The 10,899-nt window shown below is 44.4% G+C and overlaps 1 pseudogene; it reads left to right on the top strand.

The window, feature by feature from the left end:
* LOC102843125 overlaps positions 1–3,419 on the top strand; it is a 70,072-nt pseudogene extending 66,653 nt beyond the window's left edge.
* Positions 3,420–10,899: the final 7,480 nt, after the last annotated feature.

Raw genomic sequence — 10,899 nt, 5'->3', positions numbered from 1 at the left:
AGCATCTGTTAGCTGAAATATGTCAATTGGTATATCATCTATTCCTGGGGCCTTATTTTTTTGCTATTTCCTTCAAAGCAGCTGAAACTTCTTCCTTCATCACTATAGGCTCTTGCTCATATGTTGTTTAATTAAATTCTTCTGTGTCTGCCAATTGCTTTTGATACAGTGACTCAGTAAATTCTTTCCATCTTCTTTTAATACTTACTGGATCATTTAATATTCTGCCTAAAGCATCCATGATTATAGCAACTCACGGTTTTAATTTGTTCTTCAGTTCCTTGAGCTTCAGAAATGCTGAATGTGAGTTCGGCCCTTTTGATTTTCCGACTCCAGCTCCTTGCACATTTCATTGTCATATTTTGCTTTGTCATTCCTTGCTGCCTTTTGGAATCATCTGTTCAGCTCTTTAGTTTCTTGAATTCTTCCTTGTGTTTGGGTCAATTGGCAGCACCATATTAGATGGAGAAGAGATTGAGGTTGTTAGCAATTACAGCTTGCTCGAATCCACAATCAACATTCTTTTTTTTATGTGTCTGTGTGTGTGTGTGTGTGTGTGTGTGTGTGTGTGTGTGTACCGTCAAATCAGGTCTGACTGGTACAGGAGGAGATTGTCTCTCCTTCTCCAGCAAAGCATCTGGTAGATTCAAACCACATGCTTCTGGGATTGCTGTGCAGCTTCTTGCCACTAGGCTACCAGAGCTCTCCTTAATCCACAATCTTAACACCAGCAGTCAGGAAATCAAAAGATGAATTGCACTGGGAAAATCTGCTGTCATGGACCTCTCTAGAGTGCTGAAGAACAATGATGTCAGTCTAGATACAAAGGTGCACCTAATCCAGGTCATGGTCTACTCAGTTACTTGTTATGCTTCAGAGATGACAGAAGAATAATAGAGACGCCTTTGAGTTGTGGTGCTAGAGAGGAGTCTTGAACATACCATGGACTGCCAAGCAAACAAATTGGTCTGTCTTGGAGAGGGTGAAGTCAAGTCTCTCCTTGGAGGCTAGGATTTTGAAGCTCTGCCTCACTTACTTTGGGCACATGGCCAGGAGAGATCGGTCCTTGGAGAAGGGCATCATGCTTGGAAGGGTAGATGGACAGTGCAGGAGAGGGAGACCTCAGATGAGATGGATTGATAAAGTAACGGATGCAATGAGGGGTTGGTGTGTTGGAATTAGTGAGACTGGCTCAGGACAGGGAAGGGTTCAGAGCTGCTCTGCAGAGGGTCGCTGTACATCGCAGGTGACCCAATGGCATATAACAACAATAACATACTGTGACAGGTTTGGAAGCAGGAGTGGCATCCACTTTCTAAATAACATGCCTCTGGAAACTCTATGAATTTGATAAATGTTGATGGTTGTAGAAGGGTTGCTATGTGTTGTGCTCTACTCAAGGCAATCAACAACAACATATGCATATGAAAGTTGGACAACAACTGTGGAAGATCAAAGAAGAATGGATGTCTTTGAATTGTGGTGTTGATAAAGATTACAGAGTATGGACTACCAAAAGAACAAAAAAATCTGTCTTAGAAGTAGTGCAGCTGGAATGCTGCTTAGAAGCAAGAGTGTCCAGTCCCTGGAGAAATGCATTATGCTCAGTAAAGGAAAGAATCAGAGAAAAAGAAAAATCTCAAAGAGATGGATTAATTTTCACAGAGGAAGTTATTTGGATGGCCAACAGACACATGAAGAAATGCTCAAACTCACTGGCAATAAGAGAGATGCAAAGCAAAACCACAGTGAGGTACCATCTCACTCCAGTAGTAAAGTGGCAAAGTTTAACAGGACAGCAAGTAGTAAGTGTTGGAGAGGATGTGGAGAGATAGGAACTGTATAACCTCTTGGTGGGATTATAAAATGGCACAACCACATGGGAAGGCAGTTTGGTGCTTCCTCAAAAAGCTTAACATAGAAATTCCATAATGACCCAGCTAGTCCACTACTTGGAATATACACTGAGAAAATGAGAACTGAGGCACAAACAGAGACTTGTAAGCCAATGTTCATAGCAGCATTATTCACCATCACAAGAACAAGGAAACAGACCAAATGTCCAACCACAATAGAATGGATTGAAAAAATATGGTATATTCCCACCATGGAATACTATGCAACATGTAGGAGCAATGATTTTGTAAATTATTACCTAACTTGGGAGGGATTGGAGAGCATTATGCTAAGTGAACTAACTCAGTCCCATAAGTACAAATACAGTATAAGATCATTATTGTGGAAATAGGTACCTAGTAAAAAGGTTTTGAAGATCCAAGGGGGAGAAGATAGGAGCAGTGTGTGTGTGTGTGTGTGTAATTTTATGACCACACAATTTGATGGGTAGAGGGAGGAGTGGGTAAACAAAATGAGAAAGTTCCAGTGTAAAAACATTGTATTCACACTTTGTAAGTAACTCAATATAAAATAAAATTTTTCTTTAAAAAAAAGAGAGCGATGGGCTCCCCTCCATCCCCCATGTAGGGCTGGTTGCTCTGCAGGTCTTTGGCAAGCCAGGGACTCCTGTTCTGTTCGGCAAGATAGGGTTTGTTAAAGTTGTCAAGAATAAGGCCTACTTCAAGAGATACCAAATGAAACGTAAAAGACGACGCGAGGGTAAAACGGATTACAGTGCTTGGGAATGCTTGCTAATACAGTATAAAAATAAGTACAACACACCTAAATATAGGATGATAGTTTATGTAAACAACAGAGATATCATTTGCCAGGTTGCTTATGCTCGTATAGAAGGAGATATGATAGTCTGTGCAGCCTGTGCTCAGGAACTTCGTAACTATGGTGTGAAAGTTGGCCTGACAAATTATGCTGCAGCATATTGTACTGGCCAGCTGCTGGCCTGCGGGCTTCTCAATAGATTTGGCATGGGTAAGGTCTATGAAGGCCAATAGAGGTAACTGGAGATGAATACAATGTGGAAAGCACTGATGGCCAATCAGGTGCCCTCAGCTGCTATTTGGATGCAAGCCTTGCCAGAACTACCACAGGAAATTGTTTGGGGCTCTGCAAGGGGCTGTGGATGGAGGTTTGTCTATTCCTCAAAGACCAAGCAATTCCCTGGCTATGATTCAGAAAGCAAGGAATTCAATGCAGAAGCACTCCAGAAACACATCCTGGGTCAGAATATTGCAGATTATGTGTGTTACCTAATGGAAGATGAGGATGCTTAGAAGAAACAGTTCTCTCAGTACATAAAGAATGACATAGCTCCAGACATGATGGAGGAGATGTATAATAACACACACACTGCCGTACAAGAGAATCCAGTCTATAAGGAAGAAGCCCAAGAAAGAAGTTAATAAAAAGAAGAGGTAGAATCGCCCCAGAATGTCTTTTGTCTAGAAGAAAGATCGGATAGCTTAGAAGGCAAACTTCCTCAGAGTTCAGGAGTGGGCTGCTGATAGCTAAACCAATTTTCTGTGAAGATTTTCCAGACAAAGACAATAAATTTCTTGTTCAAGCAGCGCCCCTCCCCTCCAAAAAAAATGGATTGACACAGTTGTTACATCAGTGGGTTCACACACAACAGTGATAGGGTGGCACAGGACATAGCTATGTACTCAGCTCAACAGCATGTAACAAGAAGGAGTAAGGAGTTGCACTGCCAATTCAAAGGCACATGGTTCAAATCCACCAGCTGCTCCAAGGAAAAAAATCGTGAGCAGTCTCTTCCTGTGCAATTTGCAGCCTCTGAAAACCCCTAGAAGAGCCAGCTATAAGTTGGTTCCAACAGTACATAACAACAAAACGACATGACACTAGACTTTACGCTGTTAACCCAAAGACAGCACCTCCCAGCAGGTTTCAATTCACCAACAGCTCCATGGGGAAAAGATGGGCATGGAATTTCCAGCCTCTGAAAACCTCCTGGAGGGTAAGTTATGAGTGAATTCAGTTTAAATAAAAATGAGAGTGCGAGAGGTGACACTACTTTGTGGTTCAGTTCCTGTGTGGTGCAAACAGTTAACATGCTTGGCTTATAACCAAAAAGTTGGAGGTTCAAATCTACCCAGAGGCACCTGTAAGGGAAGGCCTGGTGATCTTCCCAAAGTTAGTCATTGAAAACCCTATAGAACACAATTCTACCGAGACATGTGGGGGCCACCATGAGATAGCAGTGACTTGACAGCAGCCAGTAGTGGTTGAACAGGTATGTCTGCCAGCCATGACAGATATGAAGGTGCGGCCTGATGTCTTAAAGGCACAGAGCCCTATCTAGCCTGGTGTCATGAAAGTCGCCCTAATCTAGTTCTCTGAATCCCAGCACTAGCTCTGTTAACCCAATAGATTCTACAAACTAAGCAGGTGGTGAAAATGTAAGTAAATGATATTCATTAACATTATGATCATGTGTGGCATTTTCTATCACTAAATGGTCCGAGTACACAGATATTATTCACTTAAATAATCAATCACTGTCAACAAATTACAGGATGCAAAATGAACTATGGATGTAAAATTCATTTGAAATTCAATTTAGTGACAACATTAGCTTTCAATTAGTCTGCCCAACTGTTTGAGCATCATCCTTTTGCACAGATTTTTTTTAAAAAAATATATAATTAACCTTTTTACTGTTCACTCGCTGATGAGTGCAACAATATCAGTTTTAATGCAGCTTCTATTGTTTGGGAGTGAAATAAAACAATAATTTGGGATTAGAGCATCAGGCAGTCCTGGGGTTGTCTCTGGGGCTTCTCTTCCTGCCTGAGGGGTGAGGGGAGCCAGAGAAGCTCAGGAGGTGGACTTGAGAGTGCGGTTGAGCTAAGGCCATTATTTGAGCATCCTGATGGTCCTTGTCCCAGAACTCTGGAGAAAGGAGGAAAACCAAGCCCTCTCAAGACCTGTTCGGTTCTCATTCCTTATTCTACACACCATGGCTGGCATTCTGCATTTCCTGTTGCTCAGAAAATGCAGCCCCTCCTGCACTGCTTCCCCAATCAAATGTTTGTAACCTTTTTTTTTTTTTTTGGCTATTCAAGCAGGAAGCATATCGCACTGCCTGTAGGCTCCCTCCCCGCCCCCGCCCAGCACTGAACTCCTTCCTCCCCTTCAGCCTTGGTCTTGGTGGAGCTGGGGAGTGTGAGGTATGTGTGCAGAGAGCCACATCATCCCCTCAGGTATTCTATCAATTGGACGTACGTTTTCCATTCCTGCCTGGGCTGGTGGCTGCCACAAGTGGCACAGCTCACTGGGTCGTACTGTTACGTTGCATCTGTGCCTCTCTTTAACATACCACTCTTAGACTCTGAGCTCTGCGAGGGCTCCCCACCACCTGCAGAAGCCATCTCAAAGCCCTCACATCACAGAGGGCCCTTGAGTGCCAGCCATGGCCGACTGGGCACGAGTCACCCACCTCCTTCGCCTCTGCCCCCTTCAGGAGCCTGTTTCCCAGGTCAGATTGACAGCCTCCCCACTTCCACACATGCCCTGCACTTTCGGACACTCACACCTTGGCTCCTACCACTTTTACTACCTAGAAATCACTTTCCATTTTCCTGTCTTAGTAAAATCTGTTCCCCAAGGACCAGCTCAGACCTGACATCTGCCAGGAAGCCTTCCTGGCTAGATTCCAGGCTTTGGTGAGCTCTCTCCTTCAAGCAGCTCAAGAGCTTACTGCCCAGGCCATTCCCTCAGCTCCTTAATCTCGTGTTGTGTGAGCCTCCTCTGAGCTCTCTGCTGAACAGTACATTCCTTGAAAGCAAGAACCCAGCCTGCTTCTTGGGATCACAGCTTCATAATGATGTTGCTTAGTGGTGAAACCATTTCTAAGCCTTCTCCCCCAAAAGAGCAGCAACACCTTTTTATTTTGTTTCCAGTGCTGAGGGCTGGCTCAAAGTGGACACCTCAAATGTGATGAGAGCCAGGGCTGGTGGGGCCTGGCAGGGGGGAGGCAAGCTTCACACAGCAGCCACATGTTGACAGGGCGCTTGCACTTGAAAGCTGTCCTTTGTCAGCTGGGCTTGAGATACTCTTGGTTCCAAACCACATTCCTGGCTGCTACAGATCATTCCGTTATCACCCTGCCTGCCACCTCCACTGCCGCTGAGGGGGGGTGGGGGCGGGCAGACAGCTTGGGAGGTCTGCAGATGGAAGCAGCTGCTCATCCTTCCTTTATGAGCTGTAGCTGGGAATAAACCACATTTAGGCATTAGAACACCCCGCTCGGTTAGCAGTTTGTAAGCTGGGGTTCTTCTCCACGGATCCTGAAGAGTGTGGACCTGTAGATGCCAAACCTATTCCTCAGTCTGACGATGGGAAGAAACAGCTCTGCTCATCTGTAAAGGACTGCTCCCTCTCTTAGGTTCCAAAAGCAAACCAGTTTACCCTCTGTAACTAACTCATTGCTGTTGGCTGTTGTCTAGTCAACTCCAGCTGGTGAAGACCCCGTGCATGATGGAGCAAAATGCTACCCGTTCATGGGCCCTCCCTGTGCCTGGCTGTGGATCAAAGCTTTGGAGTTAATAGAATTTTCACTGGCTGATACTCAGAAGTGGATCAGCTAGTTCTCCTTTATTCTGTAAGCTTCGCTGAATCCTGTTCAACATCGTAGCAACACACAGCCTCCCCTGACACTGATCATGTCTGTGCATGAACTACAGTGGTTGGTAAATGAGCCTAGAGTTCTGTCTAAAAGGAGAGAATCCAACTATTGAACCATTATTCCTCACATGTTGTTGTTATTAAGGGCCACTTGCGACTCATGGCGACAACAGTTCTGAATCCTGCTCTATCCTGAGCCAATCTTATTGTCTCTGACACACCACATTACCTCAGTTCCTGAGTCAATCCATCTCATCAAGGGTCTTCCTCTGTTGTGCTGTCCCTCCACCCTCCCAAGCGTGATGTCGGTCTCCAAGGACTGGTCCCTCCTTGCAACATGCCCAAAGTATGTCTGAAGACGAAGCTTCAGAATCCTTGCCTCCAAGGAGCAGCCTGGTTTCACCCTCTCCAGGATGAACCTGTTTGTTCTCTTAGCAGGCCATGGTATATTCAATACTCTTCTCCAGCACCACAGCTCAAAGGCATCAGTTCTCTTTCTATCATCCCTAGTCGTTGTCTAGCTTTCTGATGCACAGCAAGTAATTGCAAAGTCCAGAGCCTGGATCAGGCACACCTTAGTCTCTAGACTGATATGGTTGCTCTTCAGTACTCTGAAGAGGTCCCTGACAGCCAACTTTCTTAGTGCAAATTGTCTTTTAATTTCCTGGCTGCTGGTACTAAGAATGTTGATTGTGGAGCCAAGCGAATTGAAGCTGTTAATAATCCCAGTCTCTTCACCATCTGTCATGATGCTGTCAGTCAGTCTACTGAGCCCATTTCAAGTCCTGGCCACTTTGTAACACAGAACAGAACTGTCACACAGGCTTTCCAAGGTTGTACATAGTTTGGAGGTAAACTATTAAACCTTTCTCCAATAGACTAGCTGGTGGATTTGAACAACTGATGTGGATTTATAGTTAATTTCTTAAACACTGCAACACCATAGTTCCTCTCTAACTAGCTAGCTAACATTTACTAAGCTACCATTTAATAGATACCAGCCATTTCACACGTTATCTTTAATCCTTATAACCACCCTCAGGAGAAAAGTTATTCCCATTTTAGAGACGGAATGTTTAAAGCTCATAGAGGTTAGCTAACACAGCAGATAAGGAGAAGTTAGAAACTCAGTTGAATGCACATCGGCTCTCTCAAGCCCCACACTGACCTAGCTAACAGCCGAACTGTCCTAAAACCCCATCTCCTCAAAGAAGCCACCCCAGGGCTGTGTGGATCATGGGGTTTCTTCAACTACCCAATACTTCTTTATTTCTATCCTGATGTGAAATAATCAAGTATTTCTCAGAAGGATGTGGTCATGAAGTGGGTGGACTTGGTGATGTCCATGCCATGTTCCCCAGGAGCTGATCCCTCTTGGGGCTTGGAGGCAAGTGTCCCGCCTCCAAGGTCAGCCAGTGAGATGGTCTTCAGGATGTCTAGGCACCAAAGAGGGCCTAGAGGTGGGTTTCAGGTCACAGTGGCTACTGAGCTGCCTTCTCCTCCAGCCCACACGACATGTAAGATAAAGCCAGCAGGACAGGCTCCTCCAGACCCACTTCTGGATTTAAACTCTGGCTCGGTGTGCGTTGGGTGCCCTCATAAGGGATTACATCTATGGCCTCTCTGTGTGTAAGTTTACTCTTCTGTAAAACGAAGCCATCATTATCTTCTTCATTGCTTCAGGAGTAGAGGAGAGAAAGCATGTAAAATGCCTACAGGTATGTGAAAGCACAGTGTCTAGGGGAGCCTAATCATTCCAGTTCTTTCAGATCCCAGATAAACACCCCAGAGCATGGATGTTGGCTGTCGCCCGTGGAAACAGCAGTAAAGAACTCAAATGATGTACTGCATACAGCAAATCTGCTGCAAAAGTCTTCGTGAAAGTGCTAGCGAACAAGGAAGTCAACTTTGAGAATCATGGTACATCTGGCCCACGCATCTGGCTTCCTTTAACCCTCACTAAATATTAGGTTTTTAGCTTCCATCAGGCTGGCCCCTGACTCATGGGGATTGGATTTGTGATGGAATGAAACACTGCCTGGTCCTGAGCCATTCCCAGGACCAGTTATGGAACATACCATTGTGATCCATAAGATTGCATTGACTGAATTTCAGAAGCAGTTCACCAGGCCTTTCTTCCTAGTCTGTCTTAGTCTGGAAGTTCTGCTAACATCTGCCTAGCACCATTACAACACATAAGCCTCCTTTGACAAACGGGTTATGGCTGTACACATGGGTGCATGGGCTGGAATCAAACCATCATCTCCTGCTCGGAAGGCAAGGATTCTACCACTGAACCACTATTGCCCACTCAAAGTCAAAGCCCTCTTTATTTATGCTAATTACTTTCTTAAACTCGATTGAGGCCTCATGGTCTGTCAGGGAGAACTTTGGTATCAGTAGCATCTGGGTTCAAATCCTGGTTCAGGTACCTATTGTCTGGGTGTCTTCTCTAGGCCTCTACTTCCTCATCTCCAAAATAACACTTCCCTTTTAAATTTGTTTGCTGAGTTATAATTTACTCAATTGCACATAACAACTTGAACTCAGTATGAGGTTTAAAAAATAGTGTTGGCCTGGATTAGCACTCAGCAAGAGCTAAAAAAAATGAGTGTGTGTGTGTGTGTGTGTGTGTGTGTGTGTGTGTATCTGTTGCATTTCTTTATCTCTGATGGCATAATCTGTAGGGAGTTATGCTGCTGAAATAAAAGCAGCCAGTTCAAATCCACCTGCAGCTCTGAGGGAGAAAAACGGCGATCTCCTCCCATGTTAGTTACCATCTCATAAAAGCTACTGGAGAGCAGGCTATAAGTTGACTCCAACTTGATAGCAATGAGGTTTTCTTTTTTTTTTTAATTTGTATTTCAGCAAAGATTTACAAATCATGCTGGTTTTTAATAGATATTTTGGAACATTAATTACCATTTATTAATGTAATTAATTCATTACAAATTGACCCAGTGACTATAACAATGGGCTCAAGCATAAAAGAGATTGTAAGCATGGGGCAGGAAAGGTCAAATTTCAGATCTGATGTTTGTAGAGTTGCTATTCAGATCTGATGTTTGTACAGTTGCTATGTACAAGCAGTCAAGAAATAAGGAGACACATTGCAATGGGAAAATCTGTAGTTAGGGGCTTTCCCAAATTATTGAGAAGTAGCAATGTCAGGCTCATGGGAAGCTCTCCTTGCCAGAAGGCAGGAGCGTGGTGGTGGGAGTGCAGGAATCGTGGCAAGCTTTTGGAGTGGACTGCTTTCCCGGGAATGTGTTTGACGTGCAGGTTTGCTCTTTCCCTGGAGTGAGGCTAGCCAGCCTGGGCCTAGGATTTGAACCAGGAGGCGGCCTTAAGCCCAAAGGTTCAAATTGTCTTCCTGTCAAACATTCTTCTAGGTGGTATAGCACTGGTCTGTGCATTGCTGTACAGAAGTAACTCGTGGTTGCTATGATGCTGAAGCCTGTGACAGTGATGTGCCAATCGTGGTAATGGGCACCCATGGTGGACAGTGTTGGCTGGAGCTTCCCGACTAAATCAATCCTGGAAGCAGGAGTGGCATCCACTTCCAAAATGGCTTGCCTCCGGAAACTCTATGTACGAACAGTGCTCAGGCTGTTCGTTCATAGGGTCGCTATGAGTCGTCTACGACTCAACGGCATTAAACAACAACAACAACATTAATGTCAGTTTGAGAACTAAGGTGTGTCTGATCGAGACCATGGTCTTTCAAATTGCTAGCTATGCATCTGAGAGCTGGGCAAAGAATAAGGATGATAGAAAAAGAAAGGATTCATTTGAGCTGTGGTGTTGGAGAAGAGCACTGAACATTCCATGGGCGGCCAAAAGAACTGTTAGATATGTCTTGGTGAGTGTGCAGCTGGAGTGTTCTTTGGAGGTAAGAATAATGAAGTTTTGCCTCACATACTTTGGACATATTACTAGGATATGCTAGTCCTTGGAGAGGGACATGATGTTGGGAAGGGTGGAGGGTTGGCAAAGGAGAGAAAGACCCTCAACCAGGTGGATTGACAGGGTGACTGCTGCAATGGGCTCTTGTGTGTCAGGAAGTGTGAGGGTGGCACAGCATAGGATTAGGTTCAGATCTTTTGTTCATAGGGTCGCTATGAGTCGTACTTGATTCAATTTCACATAACAACAACAACATCAGTTGTATTCAACTTCATGGCACCTAGTAACAACAACAATTAATTTCTTATTGTTTATTGCCTTCCCCTTCACCTAGCTTATCACTAACTTATTTATTTAAAGCTTTATTCTCTTTTCTTTCTCTTCTTATGCCTACTAATTGTCTTTTTCTGATTGACTTATGTTACACATTTG

This window comes from Elephantulus edwardii, unplaced genomic scaffold, assembly GCF_000299155.1.
Source record: "Elephantulus edwardii isolate Elephantulus edwardi_28Jun2011 unplaced genomic scaffold, EleEdw1.0 scaffold00066, whole genome shotgun sequence".
Taxonomy (NCBI): domain Eukaryota; kingdom Metazoa; phylum Chordata; class Mammalia; order Macroscelidea; family Macroscelididae; genus Elephantulus; species Elephantulus edwardii.
The sequence above is the reverse complement of the archived record's forward strand: the minus strand, read 5'-3'. Positions and strand labels throughout refer to the sequence as shown.